The following is a 20762-nucleotide window of genomic DNA, read 5'->3' on the forward strand; positions in this document are numbered from 1 at the left end:
GACATTATAGGGAGATCAGAGAAGACAAAGCCCATGATGTAGAATATATTTGTATGACTTAAAAACTATGTAGAGTTGACCCTTGAACAATGAAGGGGTTAAAGGTTCTGAACGCCCACACGGTTGAAAATTCACATATAACGTTTGACTCCCCCCAAATTTAAGTATTAACCACCTACTGCTGACTGGAAGCTTTACCTGTAACATAAATAGTCAATTAATATATATTTTGTATGTTATATCTATTGTGTACCATATTTTTATGATAAAATAAGCTAAAGAGAAGAAAACGTTATTAAGAAAATCATAAGGAAAAGAAAATACTTTTACAATGCTGTATTGTATTTATCAAAAAAGAATCAGTGTATAAGTGAACCCGTACAGTTCAAACCCGTGTTGTTCAAGGGTCAGTTGTGTATGGTTTTATATTTATCTCAGGGAACTTTTTCTCCTAATAATTGCCAAATCACACATAGGCTCCTTGAAACCCAGAATAGCAATTATCGTTTGACTTTTAAGTTGTACCTAGGTTAGAAAAGAAGTCTTTTACTCAACATATTTCATAAGGAACACATGGCCTTTAGGGAACTGAACCTAGTAATAATTGATTCCATAACCTTGGTCAAATTATTAGTCACCTGTTTCATTCTTACAGTGTAACAGAAAAATTAGGATTCTATCACTACATATACAACATTTTGCCCTCTGAGTATTCAGAGGAATGTATCAAATCAGATAAAACCTCAAGAGTTGAAATTAAGGGTAACAAACATGCATAACTTTCAAGAAGATTAGATATAAATTCAATCTTTAACATTTTTCTTTATTATTCTCTTTTACTGCAAAAATCTAAAATAAATGGAGAAAAATTACACCTAGAGTTCTTCAGATCGTGGATTGGGTTAACACCAATACAAAGAGTTACTGCAATACTTGAAGCTTTATTATATCTGCCTGGATTAAAAGCCGCTGTGAATTTCAAAAATAATTATAATTTGAATAAAGACAGTTTGTGGGTATCCTGGATAAAGGACGGTAACTATTGTCAGACATTACACTTGACTTTCACATAAGACAGTGCTCACACCCTCCTCTAATTGCTCAAAGTGTACCCACCATACAGATGATCACTTTCACTTCCCCCCCAACAAAACATGAACATACTTCCACACACACATATAGTAGGCAGCAGGTCAAACTTGGTAACTCAGGAACATGTTTAAGATACATGTCAAGCAAGTAATGGGGATGTGATAAGAGCTTTTATTACCTTATTTTGCAGTTCTGAATACCAGGAGATTTCCTGGAGTCAGAACTGTTCTATGAGGTGCACTCTACAGTCAATTTGGATGAGCTTGGGCTATTGGAGGGACCAAGTTCAGGGCAAGAAGGGCAGTATATGACTGGAAATGGTTTTGCACTGAGAGCTACATGACAGTAGGCTTGAAGCATGACCTTACACACTTGAGACATACCAACATGAAAAAAAGAATAGTGCTATCTCTGCAAATTTTTTGTGGCATTTAAGATTTGCCTCAGTGAGATTTTTACTGAGATTACATCCTATGAGAGCCCTGAAATGATGTATTTCCTTTTATCAAGCCCCACTGAAAACACAATGCTACTTGCAGCATGTGACCCCTAGCCATCTAGAATCAATGTGAGTTAAACCATCCTGCTCAGCCTTTGAGATTCTAGTTTCCACCTTTTGTTGATCCAAATAGCAGTCCTAGAAACAGCCTCCAGTCTTGACAATGACCTCATGTCCGTCCTCTCCTATGACTTTTAGATAATCCAATCTGGCAGAGTATTTAAAAAAAAAAGAGAGAATAACAAATCCTAGGTAAGAAGCATGTTTTAACTATTTTCTATTTTCCCTATAATCTAGAAAGTTCTTCCCTGCTATTTCCCTGCTGCTTGTCTTCTACGACTTAGCTTAATGAATTCAGCATGATAACCAAGCAGACTTAATTATTACCTCTTTGATTGTCTAATATTAATCAATTTAACAAACACATAGCCCTCATATGTGTCAGTGTGCAAATCGCTTTACAAATATAAATTCATGTATTTCTTACAACAATATGAAATACTTATGATATTTTCCCATATAAGAGGTAAGGGAACTGAGGTAGAGAAAGAATAAATACCTTGTCCATCATGGTCTACCTTGTCCATTATGGTCAAACAGCTCATAAGTGTTGGAGCCAGGTTTCAAACTCAGGCAATCTGGTTCCAGAGTCTCTACTAGTAGCCACTTTGATCTGTTGCTCTTATCACACTGTGTTCTGACAATTTGCTCACATCTTTCTCCCTATTAATATTGACATGACCAATCAATATTTATTAAATAAATGAAAGCTCTGATATGCATATCTTTGTTTAGATGACCTCATGGTATGCTTTAAAACACTGGAAAAAAATCATCCTACAAATTGATTAAAGTTTAACTTATAATTATACTCTGAACCTGATAATTGTCTAATAATACTTATAGATCACTCACATGTGTATTTAGCAACACAGCTGCTTATTTGACTTATATTTGAATCACATCACCTAGTAGAGAATGAACATAGAAGTTATGACAAATGCTTGTGGTAGAAATAAATAACTAGTAACTTGCATATTCACAGTATACTTTTACTACCAAAGTTTACTTCCATTTGCCAATTAAAAAGGGAATTATTGACTATTTTCTTGCTTTCAGTTCATGTTGAATTTGGTGTGTTTGACCAACTCAACATCTGCTAGTTAATGAGCCTGTTTCCTTTTCCTACAGTACTTTGGAATAAGAGTTATTGCTAATTTGGGGCCATTTTTGTCAATGACATGTACAGTTTAATGACTCTCTTTGCAAAAAGGGAATTTAGTATGATGCTACACTTTTATTTTTGAATTTTGTTTTGTTCTGCAAAACCTGTCAGGAAGTAGAAAAAAATGAACAGCTCTTATCATAATACAATATTAAAAATTAAAAAAATTGTTTCTAAACTGCTATGTATTATTTTGTCTACAGAGATTTGCCTAAGCATTCATATTTTTACAGAGATTTTTTCTTAAGTAATGATATTTTTAACCACAGGCAATTCTTTTTAGTCACTGTCAAAAATGACAACTACCTTTAAGTAGCGTATATTGTCTCAGCATAGGAAAGCATCATATCTAATGGCTTATGACATTAATTATAGCTACCAACATTTTAAAAATAAAATGTCATAAATGACATCACATTGCTTACCTCCACAATATTTCTGGTTGGCAAGCAGTTTGATCTCTGCCTGGAAAATTAAAGACTCAGCAAGTTCCATTGTCTTATAATTTTTTTTCCAGAGAATGTGTTATCTTTCTCATTGAAGAGAAGAAAGTATTTTCTTATAATATATCTTAGAACTTTCTATATGCAATGAAATAATTGTTAATTTTAGTCATATTGTGGACTCAGAAAGAGTAAGCATTCATGCAATATATATGCCTGAATCTTTTTATTGGCTATATGCCCAATATTATATAGTCTGCTTTTCCAGGAAATAATTACATTAAGCAAAAATGTTATAATTTTTATGTGATAAAAATAAGGATTTCCATATAAATTAATGTTGAACTGAATGGAATCTTCACTAAAATAATAAAACCAAGAGATAAGGAGAGACAGAAAAACAAAGAAAGAGGAAGAGAAAGATGAGCATTTGTTAATGAAATGACCTATAGAACATTAAAGAAAGTTCCTTTCTAATGTTAAAAGAATGAAATCTTGCCATTTGCAATGACATGGATAGAGCTAGAGTATATTATGCTAAGTGAAATAAGTCAGTCAGAGAAAGGTAAATACCATATGATTTCACTAATAGGTGGAATTTAAGAAACAAAACAAATGAGCAAAGGGGAAAAAAAAGAGGTGTATGTGGGGGGGGGGGTTTCAAACCCAGAAGCAGACTCAACTATAGAGAACAAACTGATGGTCACCAGAAAAGAAGTGTGGTGTTCAGTTGTTTGGTTAAACATCAGTCTAGATGTTGCTGCAAAGGTTTATTTTAGATATAATAAACATTTAAATCAGTAGACTTTGAATACAACACATTTCCCTCCATAATGTAGATGGGTCTCATCCAATCAGCTGAGAGACTTAAGAACAGAGATTGAAGTGTCCCAAAAAAGGACACTTCTCTTCAGGACTACAACATCAACTCTTTCCTGAATGTCCAGCCTACCTGACTGCCCTACCAATTTCAGACTTGCTAGACCCAAAGTCATGTGAGATGACTCCTTAAAATAAATCTTTCTTCTATTGAAGAGAGAACCAATATGTATCCTATTGGTTCTCTTTTCTGGAGAACCTTGACTAAAATAATTACATTTATATATATTAAATTATTGAAAATAGAATTAAATACTTGTCAAAACTTCTTGAGGTAGATGAAATTTCTGATTCAAAAAAAAAAAAACCCAGAAATAGTGGTAACTATATAAAAATTTAAGACTTCGTTATGTAAAATACTAGAGCAAAAATAGAATAAAATTATTTGGGGAATGTATATATCCTGATAGTTTTATCATATGAGCTCAAATACAAAATAAGATAATTTCCAAATAATACCCTTTTCTTTGTTGCTTTTAGCACCATACACCAAAACTGGAAACTTAGGATTCATCTTCAACTCCTTGTACTTATTCTTGCTACCAGCAACCTGTGAATTTCCACCTCCTTATAATTTTATAAATTGTGTTCTTCAAATATGTCCTGGCCTTCTTCCTTGCTAAAGCTACTCATTACCTTAGTTCTATTCTCATTTCTATGATTATAGTAAGAAACTATAATCCTATTTTCCATTCCTGTTCTGCTCAAAACTTATCCCTTTCAAAACTGCCAATGTGAAATTCTAGCCTTCAAATGACATTTTTAAAAACCTTTCAGTAGAAACCTATCATCTATAAAAGAAAGTAAGTACTCCAAAATTTATGACATTTCTACCTCTGTAGTCAAATCTGACTGCTCTTCCATCCCTTGTATTTTACAAACTAGAAACAGAAGAAATTTGACATTACTTATTTCATTGCTATTTCATGTATTTGTTCTTTTTCCACAGAATCCCTTTCACCACCTATCCCTCTGTTAACTTCTTTGCATCTTTCAAAACCCAGCTCAAGCTTGACTTCTGTGTTATCTTCATTGATCCACATGGAAAAATAAAATGAACACTGCTTCTATGAACTCTGCTATATTATATACAAACTTCTGCTCCAGAACTTATTTCAGTGTTTTATAATTGTTAGTTTAATGTGTAACTCACTTACTGCAATATTAATAATTTATAAATAGCAATTATTCATTATTTGAACTCTACAGCCTGGTTTATCATGCGTACTCAGTGAATGATTCTGAACTATGAAGCACAACAGTTTGACTACTTCAGACCCATGAATTCAGAAAGAACTTACAGTGAAACAGAAATGAACTTTGTGATTTGTTTCAAAAAATGTGAGCGTAAATCAGTATGCGAAATTAGGGGGTGCCTGGGAGGCTCAGTTGGTTAAGCGTCCAATTTGTGGTTTCAGCTCAGGTTATGATCTCATGGGTTGTGGGATCTGGAGTCAGGCTTCACGCTCAGCAGGGAGTCTGCTTGGGATTCTCTTTCTCTCCTTCTGCCCCTCCCTCAACTTTCATGTGCTTTCTGTCTCTCAAATAATCTTTAAAAAAATCAGTATGCAAATTATATCTGCCACTTATTTTTTTGACATTGTGCTTTTGTAATTTTGTATGGCAAAATTAAAAACAAAACTGTTTGTAATAACATATAGTCTTTGGGTAGTTGATTCTAGGGGATTTTTATTTAATTATGTATATAATTTTTGGACATTCAGTTCAGAAATTATGAAGAAAGCTAGAAAATTTTGGTTGAATATATAAAGTGTATTACAAAAATACTCTTAAAATGTCTCACAAAAACACAGTCAGACTACATTATGTCATATAAAAACATAAAAATATTTAAAGATTTATTTTCACCCAACAGTATCATAATTTATTAGAAAGAGTACTGGACAATTTAGTAATATTCTTGTTTACTTGTCCATAAGAAGTTAGCCAAAGCACTATTAGTTTCCCAGTCTGTGTGGTTGGTGGAGTATTGTACAAGAGACTTTTTAATGATTCAGATGTACTATCATTAAAATAATTTAATAAACTTTAAAACTAAATACAAAATATTTAGTAATAAGTATTAAATGTTTGCATCTAAATAAGAGTGTAAAACTCTAATGTGAAAATTTCTTATTTTACTTAGAAAATACTTTTATAACAGAAATCAAATATCTGTTATCTATACACCAAAATAGGTGCTGAAGTAATTTAAAAATTGCTATTTTGTTGGAAACCTATTCAAGTACTTCTTATGTATTTAATTATCTCTTTTTATTTCTTTATTCCCAGAACTACTGCACTAATTAGATGATAAATTTTAGTATAATTTCAATAATACTCAGTGTAAGTTCTCAGAAAGAGGTAGAATCAGCAAACATGTTTTGACATAAAGAAACCCTTGGGGATAATGTTTTATAAAATTTATGTTAAACACACAAAATGCTTCTTGTAACCACCTTTGTAATTTAAAAACAATACAACAAAATAAAAAGATTAGCATTTTTAAAAAGTCATTGGTTTAACTGTTTACAGTAATCACCATAAGTCACTGAACTATCAAATAATAACTTCACATTTTACTTTTGAAAACAATTATTTATTCCAAAGACCATTAATAAATTTTCAGAAAACAGATTAGGCATGTAATTTTTCTGGTCAAAAGACTTTGGTGACTCTTTTAGGATAAGCCAGACCTCTTAAGCCCATCCTACTTTCCTCTGAGGACTCTATAAAATCTATCCCTCCCTACCTTTTCAGTACCATATCAGAAGTGTTTTCTTGTAAATGTCAGGAAACTCAACTCCAAGTTTATTCAATAAAGAGAATACTTTCTCACAGTGGGTTTGCTAGGAGATGGTGGGTGTCATGAAAGCTTATACATCAACTTGGAAAGGATGAGCTCTCAGCCTAGGAAAGGCAAGCCACAACTGACCACCTAATCTCAAATGTGATAAAATTTATAAAAGAACCATTGAAAAGTTTGAGAAGGAGGAAGCTGAGATGAAAACTAGTTTCATGAAATATAACCAAGTCTTGGATAACTTGAAGGTGCAATGATTTCTTCCTGTTGGAATTTGAGAACAGCATGTACAATTTGATAATCAATGTTGCTCCAAAAATTAATGCTCTATTAAAAATATAACTCTGATCACACTACCTTGGCTGTTACTGCTACTGTTGGTAAATTTGAAGTCAGTATCTCAAAGGAAAGACAGAGCATTGACATGCCCTTCGAGCTTAAAGTCTTCAACAAATACTTGTCCTCAACAGATTATTTTTTATGTATTCTCTCCAGGCTAGATTACAACTTAATTGGCTGTACTCTTTTTGGCCCTACAAAGTGTCCAAGAACATAGAAAACATAGAAATCTTCCATAATTATTTATTGTTTGTCTTTGCTATAGTCAAAGTAGTGACTTTGTCAATCTTTCTCTGAGATCCATCTGTACAATCCCATGACCATTACAAAAATCTATATTCCATGCATAGCTAACCTTGATATTTTTCATGTAAAGTGTCTGCTTCCTCTCTGTTTTCCCCTGGAGACAGCTTGATCAACTTGATGAGCAATCTAAAAGAAAAGAGTGGTGGAATCCAGTGCGATGGCACCAGCTCTTCTCCCACCTCTGGTGAATTGGATGCTTTTGCAAAAATGATGCTGAAGTATCAAAACTAGAAAAATGTTTCTTCTATTCTTCTTCTCCATGATGAAACATGGACGTGATGACAACATATGGTCTCCATTTCTTAAAGATGGGAACTCTAATGACCAAAATCACTTTTCTTTCAGATAAAGTGGTTAAAAATGGAAAATTCTAAGCAAATTTTCAAATATATTTTTAAAACACACTCTATATAAGTTCCCTCTCCAATCTTGTGTGTCTTCCTCAAGTTCTTGTAATTGTCTCTGGCTGCCCTAATTTCTCTGAAGACTTAATCATACACAGCCCCTTGTACTCAATTATCATTTAGATGATGCTTTCACCAAATAAAATTGATATCTGTTCTGGATCAATGTTTTTTAATTTTTTTTGTGTTTTTCATATAGGTATCAAGTTGCTCCTGCACCATTTAGTGAAAAGAGCTTCCTTCCCCTTTTTGATTGCATTGACAAATTCCAAGATATTTAAAAATCCAAATGACTAAATTGTATTTCAACTGTTTCATTAGTTTGTCTTTCCTTATGCCAGTACCACACTGACTTATTTCTGTAGCTTTATTATAAGTTATGAAATCTGATGGAATGTTTCTACAGTCTTTGTTCTTTTTCAAGATTAGCTTGGCTAGTCTATGTCCTTTGAATTTTTTATATCTGTTTTAAAATAAGTTTATCGGGGCGCCTGGGTGGCTCAGCTGGTTAAGCGACTGCCTTCGGCTCAGGTCATGATCCTGGAGTCCCGGGATCGAGTCCCGCATCGGGCTCCCTGCTCAGCGGGGAGTCTGCTTCTCCCTCTGACCCTCCTCCCTCTCATGCTCTCTGTCTCTCATTCTCTCTCTCAAAATAAATAAAATAAATTTAAAAAAATCTTTAAAATAAGTTTATCAATTTCTACAAAAAATAAAAGATGCTCATTAAGGTTTTGAATGGGAATACATTGGGCCCACAAATCAATTTGGAGAGAATAAATATCTTAATAATATTGAGTTGTATTAGTCAGGTTCTTCAGAGAAACTGAAACCCATAGGATATATAGAGAGATATATGAAGAGGATATTTGTTATAGGAGTTGGCTCACCTGGTTAAGAAGTCCCACAATCTGCTGCCTGCAAGCTGGAGAACCAGGAAAGCCAGTGATATAATTCAGTCTAAGACCAAAGACCTGAGCTTAGGCAGGCCCTAGTGTGAGTCCCAGAGTCAGAAGGCCTGAGAACCAGTAGATCCAATGTCTGATGGCAGGAAAAGATGACCTCCCAGCTCAAGAAGAGAGAGAACATTTATTCTTCCTTCCCCTTTTTGCTCTATTAAAGCTCTCAGTGATTAGATGGTGTCCACCCACAATGGTGAGGACTGATCTCTACTTGGTCTACTGAATCAAATGCTAATCTCTTCCAGACACACCCTCACTGACACATGCAGAATTAATGTTTTACCCACTATGGCACATCCTTTAGCCCAATGAAGTTGACATGTAGAATTAACCATTTTCAGAGAATTCCAGTGACTCTGGTCTCTCTCCATATATTTTGACTTGAATTTATCTTAGCAATATTTTGTGGATTCAATGCTGATGTCTTACACATTTTTCATTTAATGTATTCTTATCTAATGTTTTTTTTAAATTTTATTTTCCAATTCTTTTGGCCATTATATAGAAATACAAATGGTTTTTTATACATGGACCTTGTATTCCACAACTTTGCTAAAGTCACTTACAAGTTCTAAAATTTGTAAGAACCCACTTCCCCCCCATATATACAATCATATCATCTGCAAATAAAGATAGGTTTACATCTTCCTTTCTAATGGTTATGTCTTTTATTTCTTTTTCATGCCATATCACATGGACTAGGACCTCAATAAAATACAGAACAGATGATGATAGTACACATCCATGTTATGGTCCTGATTTGGGGGAGGTGCGGAAACATCACTGTTGGGTATGATCCTAGCTATATAAAAAAATTTTTTTTAAAGATTTTATTTATTTGAGAGAGAGAGAGCACATGAGAGGGGGGAGAGTCAGAGGGAGAAGCAGGCTCTCTGCTGAGCCGGGAGCCCGATGTGGGACTTGACCCTGGGACTCCAGGATCATGACCTGAGCCGAAGGCAGTCGCTTAACCAACTGAGCCACCCAGGCGCCCTAGCTATATAATTTTTGTACTTACCCATATTAGATTAAAGAAGTTTCTTCCTATGCATAGGTTGTCTGAAAAATTTGCTTCTTTTTATAAATGGTGTGGAATTTTATCACTTTTTTTCCTGCATCTATGATATGTGAGTTTTTTTCTCCTTTATTCTGTTGCCAATTTTGACTGATTTTGAACCTTTACCTTGCATTACTGATTTTTGCTGTTAAACCAACCTTTCATTTCAGGAATAAACCCCAGTTAATTGTGATATATTATTGTTTGTGTCTATCTCTGGATAATATTTGCTAAAACTTTGTTGAAGATTTTTACATTTATAATCAGGCAGAATTCTAGTCTCTAAATCTCTTTTTTTGTAACGTCTTTGTCAGATTTTGATAAAATGATTGTACTAGCCACATAAAGCCATTTGGGAAGTGTTTCATCATTCTATTCTGAAAGAGTTTTCTTTTTGTTCTTGTTATTGTCATTTATATTTGGTAGAACTCTCCAGTGATGCCATATGGTCCTAGAGATTTCCTTGTGGAAATCTTTAAATGACTATGTATTTATATAAACATGTATAGAATTAGTCAACCATTCTATATCTTCTGAGTATTTCAAACGTTATGTTTTTTCAAGACATTTCTTCATTTCTCCTAAATTGTCAAATTATTGGCAGAAAGTTTTTCAAAATATCTATTGTGCTCAAAGGATCTGTAATTCACCAATTAGTAATGCATGTGAGGGTGGAAATTATTGGCAGAAAGTTGTTCAAAATATCTATTGTGCTGGGAGGATCTGTAATTCAGCAATTAGTAATTTATGTGGGGGTGGATTATCTTAATATTGCTAGGGGATTAGCTAGGGTTTTTTTTTTTTTTTTCTTTTTATAAGTAGTTTGAGCTTAGTAGAAATCAGTTATTTGTTTTTTATGTCATTTATATCTGTTTATATCTGTAATCCTTTCTCTTTCCTTGGGCATAATATGCTTTTGTTTTTTGTTGATGATTCTTGCATTGAAGCCTAAATCATTTCTTTTAATAGTCTCTTTTCTACTATAAATACTTAAAGTTAAATTTTATTCTAAGCACTACTTTCATTACATTTTATAAATTTCCATTACTACTCAGTTCTAAGTATTTTCAATAATCTTAAATGCACATATTAAAACTATGACTTGTTTTGTTTAGCTTGTATTTTCTCATTATTATGGTAAGAATGATGGTCTTTCATGACTTTTTATATCTAACTGGTAGTGGGATATCTATAATGTACTTTCAAAAACATGATTTGGTGTGGCTCAGAGTGGCATTGTTTCTCTTTATTTTCAAAATGTTTTGTATTTTATATGACTGCTCCTTCTTGTTTTCCAAGTCATTATCTACATTATGATTTCAAATTTTTTATTTCAATATGTATAATTAACTTCTAATTTTCATTATTTAATCACTTCAGTATTCTAGACCCTTTCAGAATTTCCAAGACACTTTCATTACTTTCAAATCTGAAATCAAAAAAATGTACATACTGCCTTATTTTATTTTTATTATTTTTAAGCTTTTATTTTAATTCCAGTTAGTTAACATACAGTATTATATTAGTTTCAGGTTTATGATATGGTGATTCAATAATTCCATATATCACCAGTGCTCATCACAAGTGCATTCCTTAATCCCCATCAATTATTTCCCCCATCCTTCTGTCTCCCTTCCCCATGGTAACCATCAGTTTGTTCTTTATAATTAACAGTCTATTTCTTGGTTTTTTTCTCTCTTTCTTTCTCCCCTTTGCTCATTTGTTTTGTTTCTTAATTTTACATGAGTGAAATCATATGGTATTTGTCTTTCTCTGATTTACTTCACTCAGCATGATAATCTCTAGCTCCATCCATGTCACTGATAATGGCAAAATTTCATTCTTTTGTATGGATGAATAATATTCCATTGTATATATTAAAAGTAATTATTGATAATTATGTATTTATTGCCATTTTATTCCTTGTTTTGTGGTTGTTTCAGAAGATTTCCTCTGATCTTTTCTTGTCTTTCTTTCTTTCTTGGTTTGCTGGTCTTTTTTAGTGATATGCTTGGATTTCTTTCTCTTTATTCTCTACATATTTATTAGTGGTTTTTTATTTGTAGTTACCATTAAGTTTGTATGTAATGTCTTCTGCATGTAGCAGTCTATATTAAGTTTATGGCCATCTAAGTTTGAACCTATTCTTTATTCCTCTCCTTCCCATGTTTTAGGTATATGGTGTCATATTTTACATCCTTTTATTGTGTGAATTCCTTGACTAAAATTTTATACAAAAATATTCATTTTTACTGTTTTTGTGTTTCCTAACTTCATACTGTTGCTTTTGGTCTTCCTTTTCCACTCAAAAAGTCCCCTTTAATATTTCTTGCTGGGCTGGTTTAGTGGTCACAGACTCCTTTAGTTTTTGTTTATCTGGGAAACTTTTTATCTCTTTTTCTATTCTGAATGGTAGCCTCGCTGGATATATTCTTGGCTGCAGATTTTTCCCATTCAGCACTATGAATATATCATGCTCCTCCCTTCTGGCTTGGAAAGTTTCTGCTGAAAAAATTACTGATAGCCTCATGGAGTTTCCCTTATATGTTACTGCCCTCTTTTTTTTTTTTTTTTTTTTTTTTTTTTTTTTTTTTTTGTCTTGCAGCTTTAAAAATTTTTTTCTTTATCATATTATATTTTGCCAGTTTAATTACAATATGTCTTGGTGTGGATCTGCTTTTGTTTATTTTGCTGGGGGTTATCTTTGCCTCCTGGATCTGGATATCTGTTTCCTTCCCCAGATTAAGGAAGTTTTCAGTTATTCTTTCTTCAAATAAATTTTCTTTCCCCTTTTCTCTCTTCTTCTGGGATTTTTATAATATTAATATATTATATCTGATAGTCACTGAGTTCCCTAAGTCTGTTCTCATTTTGCATAATTCTTTTTTCTCTCTTTTGTTCAGCTTGGTTACTTTCCATTACTCTGTCTTCTAGGTCATTAATCCATTACTCTGCTTCTTCCAGTCTGTTGTTCATTCCATCACGTGTATTTCTTATTTCATTTATTGAGCCCTTTATCTCTGCTATATTATTCCTTAGCTCTGTGTTAAGTCTCACTGATGCCTTCCACTCTTTACTCAAGTCCAGTGAGTATCTTTATGATCATTACTTTAAATTCTGTATCAGGTATGTTAATTATATCTATTTCACATAGGGCTCTGGCTGTGGCCTTGTCCTGTTCTTTCGTTTGGGACAAATTCTTGTCTTCTCATTTTGTGTGTCTGTGCCTGCTTCTCTGTGTTAGGAAAGTCAGCTACATCTCCTGTTCTTGAGGGTAATGCCTTATGAAGAAGAGATCCTGTAGGATCCTGTAGTGCCCTACTGTGTAGCATCCCCTGTTTCCCAGGGCCTGGTGCTTTAGGGAGTACTCCAATGTGTGCTGCATCTACTCTGCTGTTTTGTCCTGGCCACTTTATCCTTCAGGCCAGTCATCTGCAGAGGTTCTCTTTGCTTGTTGTGGGCAGTGTTTTTTCCCTGGCCTGAATGTGATGAGTTTTAGCTAGGTGTCCTCTGGTCTGCTTGTGAAATGAAACCTGTTGCCAACACTGCCAGAACCAAGGCCCTGTAAAACTCTCAGGTCATGAGATATGATATTGGCAGGGGCTTGGCCCTATCTTATGGCGGAGGGAGCCCACCACACTGAGACTCCGGCAAGTGTGACTAGGAAAGGCAATTCCACCAGAACATGGCAGGGTGGGGCTTGGTGTAAGCAAGTTTGGTAGGGAGTGTCTGAACTGCACTGGCTCCTGCAAGTGATCCTGTGCTTATGCTGAGGGGTGGGGGGAGGGAAATGGCACCTGCTGGTTCCTTTGTTTCCAGAGGGGTCTCTCTGTGAATGCTGCCTCTCTGGGACACACTCCAAGATGAGTAAATAACCTCTCCACTGTGTGCCCCAGGCACTCTTCAGATCTCTGTTTCCACACTGTATGTTCACAGACTGTTTGCCCTACCTTCTTACAAGAACAGCTCTAATGTCCTCTGGACTCCATCCCAGCCAGGCCCACTAACTTTCAAAACCAGGCTTTCAGCCACCCTGGTTGCAAGAACTCACAAAATTAGGCCCCTCTTGCTTTCCAAGCCAATTGCTATGGGGATTCATCTTCCACGTGTGCTCCCCTGTGTACTAGTCTCTCTTGCCCTTCTCCATGACCACGGCTCCCTCCTGCCACAGCAGCCCTGATCCTTTTCCCTCCAAACCATATTTCTACACTTCCTACTTTCTTCGATGTGGCCTCTTCTCTACCTTTAGTTATGTAGTTCTCTCAGTCCTCAGATTGATTTCTGGGGTATTTAGGATGATTTGATAGTTATCTGGTTGTATCCATGGGATGAGACAAACCTAGAGTCCTTCTACTCCACTGCCATCTTCCAAACCCCCTCATACTGCTTTACATTTTTAAAACAGGAAAATATTTTATATGTAAAGGCTATAATTTTTTTAAAATATCACTTAAAGTATTTCATATCCTGAGCTGGACTAAAGGCAAACTACACTTTATTAGGTAAAAAATAATGAGACAATTAAAACTTTGAAACAAAATACAAAGTGTGACACCAAAAATTCTGTCATGATTTTAGGGGTTGTTTCGATATTTGAACAAGCAGTTTATTATTTGAAAACTTTTGATAACTATGGGACATCAATCCATTTTCACAAAATTTCATTTTAAAAACTTTCTCTAAAATCAAGAAGAGATTTGTTTAGTCTCCCCCCACCACCCACACACACTTACATCCTTTCCTTTCCTATTTCTTTTTCTTTACTATTATCATTTTGTTTTAAAATTGGCATTGGTTTATAATAATCTTAACCACACACTCTCAGGAAATAATTTCAGAACAGAGAACACAGAAATATTTAGTAAACAATAAATTTCATTAGAAAACTAAATCTCAGATTAACTAAGAATGGGGAATTTTTAATGATTTCTATTCCCCATTTAAATGGATGCATTTTAAACAATAAAGAAGAGTTATACTTGTAATTTTCTTCCCTTTCTCTGTCAAACTTAATAGAAGTTACAAAATAGAAGGCAAATGATGAAGAAATAGAATGTGGCCTCTGAAATATACTAAATTGCTAATCTTCTGCTGGTGAATCTATTTGTTTTTTTCTGGAGTGGAGTAAAGGTTTGAATCTTTCCCTTTAGAGAGACAATGAGTGAAATTATCATGGACAGAAACATGTTATCATCCTTCCTCTTTCAAAAACTCAGAGAGGGAAACTCACCCAAAACTTGTCCAAAACCTGTATTCCTGTTCAACTGTATAGTACGTACCCTCTTCAAGTACATATGTTTGTGAGAGGTATGGAAGAGCATCCAACATAGTCTGTGATTTTGCCGACCCATGGCTGAGAATTGGGAAGGAGAGAGACAAATGACACTCTGTTGAACCCAAAGGATCCTTCTTTTTTTCTGAGCTTACAAACATAACATAATTCTGACCTTGAAGAGACAGCTTATTTACCACATCATTCTGTGTTCTCAGGGGGAAAAAGTATGAATTTAATTATATCCTTGTCAAGAGGTAATTCCATCTCAAAAATTAATTTTCAGTGCTTTGGAGTTATTGCACATTAAAAAATAGTGTCACACAAAAAACATGGGTGGCCTGTCACAAACATTATGAAACTATTGACCTTACATAGCTTCATCTGCACAACTATTGATTTTTTTCTGTCTTTATTTTGACATTTCATATGATTTCATCCAAGATTCATCACTGTGGAAATGTCAGGTTTAAGGGTGTGCTTTTATTGTTTGGGAAGAGCCATCTTAGAAATGGTTTACTACTTATCTATTAGAGGCAGGAGGCTGGATTCATCAGTGTTGAAATGATTCAGCATCAAGTTATCACACTTATTTTTCCAGAAGTTTCCAGATTGCTCTTTTTTTCCCTCCTGAGAAGTGAATTGGATTGTCACTTTGGGTATTAGATGTCAATAATTCCTAACAGGGCTTTAAAACACTCTTAGTTTAAGGACTTCCTGGTTTGAGTGATACAGTTGTTAATACAGTTTCTGTTTGTTGGGAAGGTGATGGAGGCTCTAATACATTTCCAAATACCAATTATTCAGGACATAGTCAGAAATCAATATTTTAATACAATTTTATCATAAAAATATTTTGTCATGTCCAAATTTTCAAACTAGATTCTTCATGTTATCTTTCCCCCACCCCAACGGGAGATGAATAAAATTTTAAAGACCCTGAGTGGGGTCTGTGACCAAAATGTCATCTGAAAATACGTGTCTCCCTTTTGCTTGGCTAGCTTTTTCAAACTGATATTTGCAGCACATGACAAAATAAACTGAGGACTTAAAATCAACAGTGAAATTTATGTGTAAATTGACTGACTTTTATTAGTATGAAAATTGGAAGAAGAGTCAACAAATTATTTGTGTTACTATAGACGAGTTTTAAACCAGCCAACAGCATGTAAAAAAATCATATTTCCAGGCAGAACCAGCTACTTAAATCACAAGGCTCAGTGCAAAATGAAAATGTAGAGCACTTTGTTCAAAATTATTAAGAATTTCAACAGCAAACATTAAACTAAGTGTAAGACCCTTCTAAGTATAAGACCCTGTGTGACTGCACAGATTTTATGCCTCTGAAGCCAGCCCTGTTTCTAGTTCCTATCCATGAAAATTAACCTTTTCATTCCATTTGCTAATGAAGAACTTGACCTTCTTACACTACAATTTTCCTTCTTAAAGAAAGCAACCTCAAACTGAGGTAATCCATATACAGATTTACTAAAATACCATTAGCTAACTAAAATTTTAAAAAATAATAATGCTAAAGTGTACAAAAACCATCTTGTTTGACTATGTTTTTCTTAAGGTCTCTGGATTAGAGATATGTTTTTAATTTTGTATAACGGACTAAAGTAAAAACAAAATAAAAATAAAATAAAAGTAAATTCCACTTAATCAATCTTATGCTAACATTTCCTTTTTATGGAAGGTAATTCCAAAAGGTTTAAGTATCTCTCCATGTGTCGTCAGATTTGCAGAGAAAAGTACTGTTAATGAAAATGACAGTATACACAAGATGACCTTTAAAAGTTACCCACTATTCTCAAAATGACACTGCTTTCCACGGCAAATAAGAAACTATTATCTGACTTCCATGTTCTCAACCACTTGTTATCAAAGCAGTAATAATTGACTTAAAAGAAAAGAAAGCATTACAGTATGACTATAGCTTATTTATTAATGAAATAGTTTTCTAATGGCTAGGAAAAAATTGTTACCAGGAGAAATATTATGCATAAAATACATTAGGAATTTTATTCCATATGATTTTTGAATCCTAAATTTTTACAATGATTTAAAACCAAGTCACTCTACTAAAATGCAATTACATTTTTAGTGGCACATGTTTCTTTTTCTCTTTAATTGAATGGAAAAATTAAAGATTTTTTTGAGTTGTTAATGTTTTAATTATGGTATTTGATTCAGTGAAGAACAATTCTCCTAATGAGAGCTGGCCTACTTAATGACATTGCTCAGTGTATTATTTAACTAATCAGATTTTTCCTTCAATCCCAGCATTTACTACTTTCTTTTACATATTCAGAGCAGACATGCTAGCATGTGTATTAATGTTAATTGAAGTTATTCAGGTGGATGACAAAGAAAATTAGACCCCTCAGGGTGTCATATTCCCTTGTAGTTTTAAAAAAAGCTTTCAAGAACTGCATATATAAAATTGAACAAAATACTCAACTCCACATGCCTAGATTTTCTAAGCACTTGATCACACAGCTCAGAATGTCCCTGGCAAGATATAGGTCTCACAAAAAGAGATTAAATAATAAAAATGGGCTTATAAAAAGAAATTCCACATAAATTCTAAAAGGTAATTTTGACTATAAAATTATAATGAAAACACTTTAATAAGCTCATTTTTGTTGAGAAATGGTCATGTTTATATCAATCAGTTCTCTGATCTGTTTCTAAATCATGGGACTTAAACAAACAAAAACACTATGCCCATGAAACTTGTACGATATTTAAAATCTTTTAAAAAGCTCTAGAAATCTCTCTTCCAAAGCATGTATTTAATTCTATATTCAAATCCCCACCTAAAAAATACTTTAGGAGGTTTGATAAAATTGCAAGATGTAAATGGGATCTATTGACTTTAAGCAGAATAAGGCTAGAAAGAAAATAAAGTCTTTCCCCTAGTAGTACCACAGGGAGAAAGAAACACAGTTTCAAAGCACAAGAGAAATTACAGATAGCACTATTTTAGTGGAACTATAAAAAGCCAGAATAGAACTGAGAAACAGTGTAACAACTTTAAAATTACTTCTTAAAATTATTATATTGAGAAAGATTCTGATGGAAATGTAAATCTGAAGTCACTTCTCATTTACTTAGTCTATGAACTGAAGCAGTTTTTCTCTTTAGATTAAAAAAGGAAAATGCGGGTTCTGTTGGTTGAGTGATCCTCCATACCAAGCAGAAAGCTTCAGGAGTTCCCAAGAATTTTTAATCCAGTTCCACTGCCTACCTCACCCTCATTTTCCAGCGTGTCTCCTCGCAGACCTCTCCCTTTTTTCTTTCCCTGCCTCCTCCCTCTGTGCATGTGCAGATCCCTCTTCTCCCATCTTCACAGACTCTGACACCACAGGTATTCTGAGGGACCATTCAGATGCCACCCTCATTTCCAAGGCTTTCCTGATTATACCAGAGCAAAGGGATACCCCTTTCTCTGAATATTTATAGTCATTTTTCACGGTTTGGGAACGTATTTCATTCTTTCTTCTAACTTGTTTCTTTGTGCATGTTTTTTTTTTTTTTTCCATTATCAGATTCTAAGTTTTTTGAAGGAAAAAGATAGGCTGTATTTACACTCATGTGTAAATATGTCCTTTGCACATACACATGTAATAAATGTTTAATAGATAAAGATGAACCAATGAGTTTTAACATTCCATTAGTCTCTAAACTGAGCCACCACGTTATGAATGGTATTAATCACAATTATCCATGTTGCTCTAGAGGCAGACTGGCTACATGGAATTCCAGGCTTTTGTTACTTTCATTGATGTATGATTTTGGGCAAGTCACTTAACAACATCTCTCTGTTTCAACTTCTTCACCTGTTAAGTGGGCATAGTAATACAGGGATAATTTGAGGGATAAAGAGGTTAATCCATTACATTAGTTTGCTAGTGTTGTCATTACGAAGTACTACAGACTGAGTGGCATTATGAACAAATTTATTTCTCACGGTTCTGGGTACTGGGATTCCAAGAAGGTGTTGGCAGGTTTGGTTTCTTCTGGAGCCTCTCCTTGGCTTGCAGAGACTGCCTTCTCCCTGTATCTTCACACAGTCTTTCCTCTGTGCACACACACCTATCCCCAATGTCTCTCTGTGGCCAAATTTCCTCTTCTTACAAGGACGCCAGTCAGATTAGATTAGGACCCACCCTAAAGGCCTCATTTTAACTTAATCCTTTAAAGGTCCAATTTCCAAGTAGTCACATTTTGAAGTCCTGGGGCTTAGGGCTTCAACATATGACTTGAGGAGGTGAGGTGCAATTCAGCTTGTAATATTCAGGTAAATCACGTGATACAGTACCTGCCACCATAATACTTGGTTGGGTAGCTTAGTAGTGGTGATGTTGCTATTTCTCTCACTTCAGGCTTATTCTCTTTGCCTTCTGATCATTTGGGGTATCTGTCTTATTCTACCAATGAATATTTTCTTTTCCTTGTAATTTAAAGATAATTTCAAACCTTGATTCCTGTGGCCACCTTCCCTATGCCTATTTACCTTGAAAGCAACTTGCTGTCTGCTAATATAATAACTATAAATATTTCATTATTCCATCATATTTAACTGAAATTTTAGACTTCCAAGAATCTCCTGTTTTCTCAGTCCTGCTTATTAAAAACTTTGCAGTATGTTGTTTTAAGTTGTAAAGGAGTTTTCATTATCATAGAATAACTGAAGAGATCAGAATAACTGAAGTAGAAGAGATTCAAGCAGTTTGATAGAAATGGGTGTAAAATACCACATATACTGCATGTATATTATGCTGTATGAGAAAGACAGTGATCTGAGCTAATAGTGAAATATAGAAGTTAGTTTACCCAAGAGTCACTATATTTAGAATAATTTGTCACTCTGGAGAATCCACATGGCACAAAAATTGAAATAAGTCAATTCATAGACATACTATAATCTAGAAATATTTACATGGAAATTCCTTCAGGTGTAACTGTGTCCCATGACTGAGTTTTATATAATGTATAGACAAGGAAGGCAACTGCTGCTGGTAGCTTTTTGTAGAATTTTATACAATATTTGGAGTACTTTGCCTTTGACACCATAAGTCAGCCACTCTTTTTTCTTATTTTTGTCATATCACATTAAACAATATAAATCTTACATTTTTTTTTGAATAAATGGTTCTGGCTAGCTTAGTAGTGATCAAAAAGGAGGAAAAAAGAATTAATCAGGAAAATAATCTGACCAAGATGTAAAAATTACCCCCTCTGCAGAGATCTAACTGCCCACAGCCCATTTCTGAGCAAAAGAGAATTAAGGATACTCCCTTAGAAACCATTTAGAACTTAAGAATCTTAAACTTTTATAACTTGAGGCAGAAATGTGTGCTCTTTACAAAAGCTTCAGTTTTTTAGTATTCAATCAAGCAAATGGTATTGGCGGAAATTGAAAGCACACATCATGAAACAGCAAAAACCTTTCCCACAGCAAAGGACAAAATAATT

The 20762-nt window shown here is 34.1% G+C and overlaps 1 protein-coding gene across 1 annotated transcript in view; it reads left to right on the top strand.

Annotated features, from left to right (window-relative positions):
- Nucleotides 1-20762, top strand: part of EPHA6 (EPH receptor A6) — an 833709-nt gene that overhangs the window by 442087 nt on the left and 370860 nt on the right. The gene's annotated exons all lie outside the window — the stretch shown is intronic.

This window comes from Mirounga leonina, unplaced genomic scaffold, assembly GCF_011800145.1.
Source record: "Mirounga leonina isolate KUSES-001 unplaced genomic scaffold, KU_Mleo_1.0 Mir_169, whole genome shotgun sequence".
Classification (NCBI taxonomy): Eukaryota; Metazoa; Chordata; class Mammalia; order Carnivora; family Phocidae; genus Mirounga; species Mirounga leonina.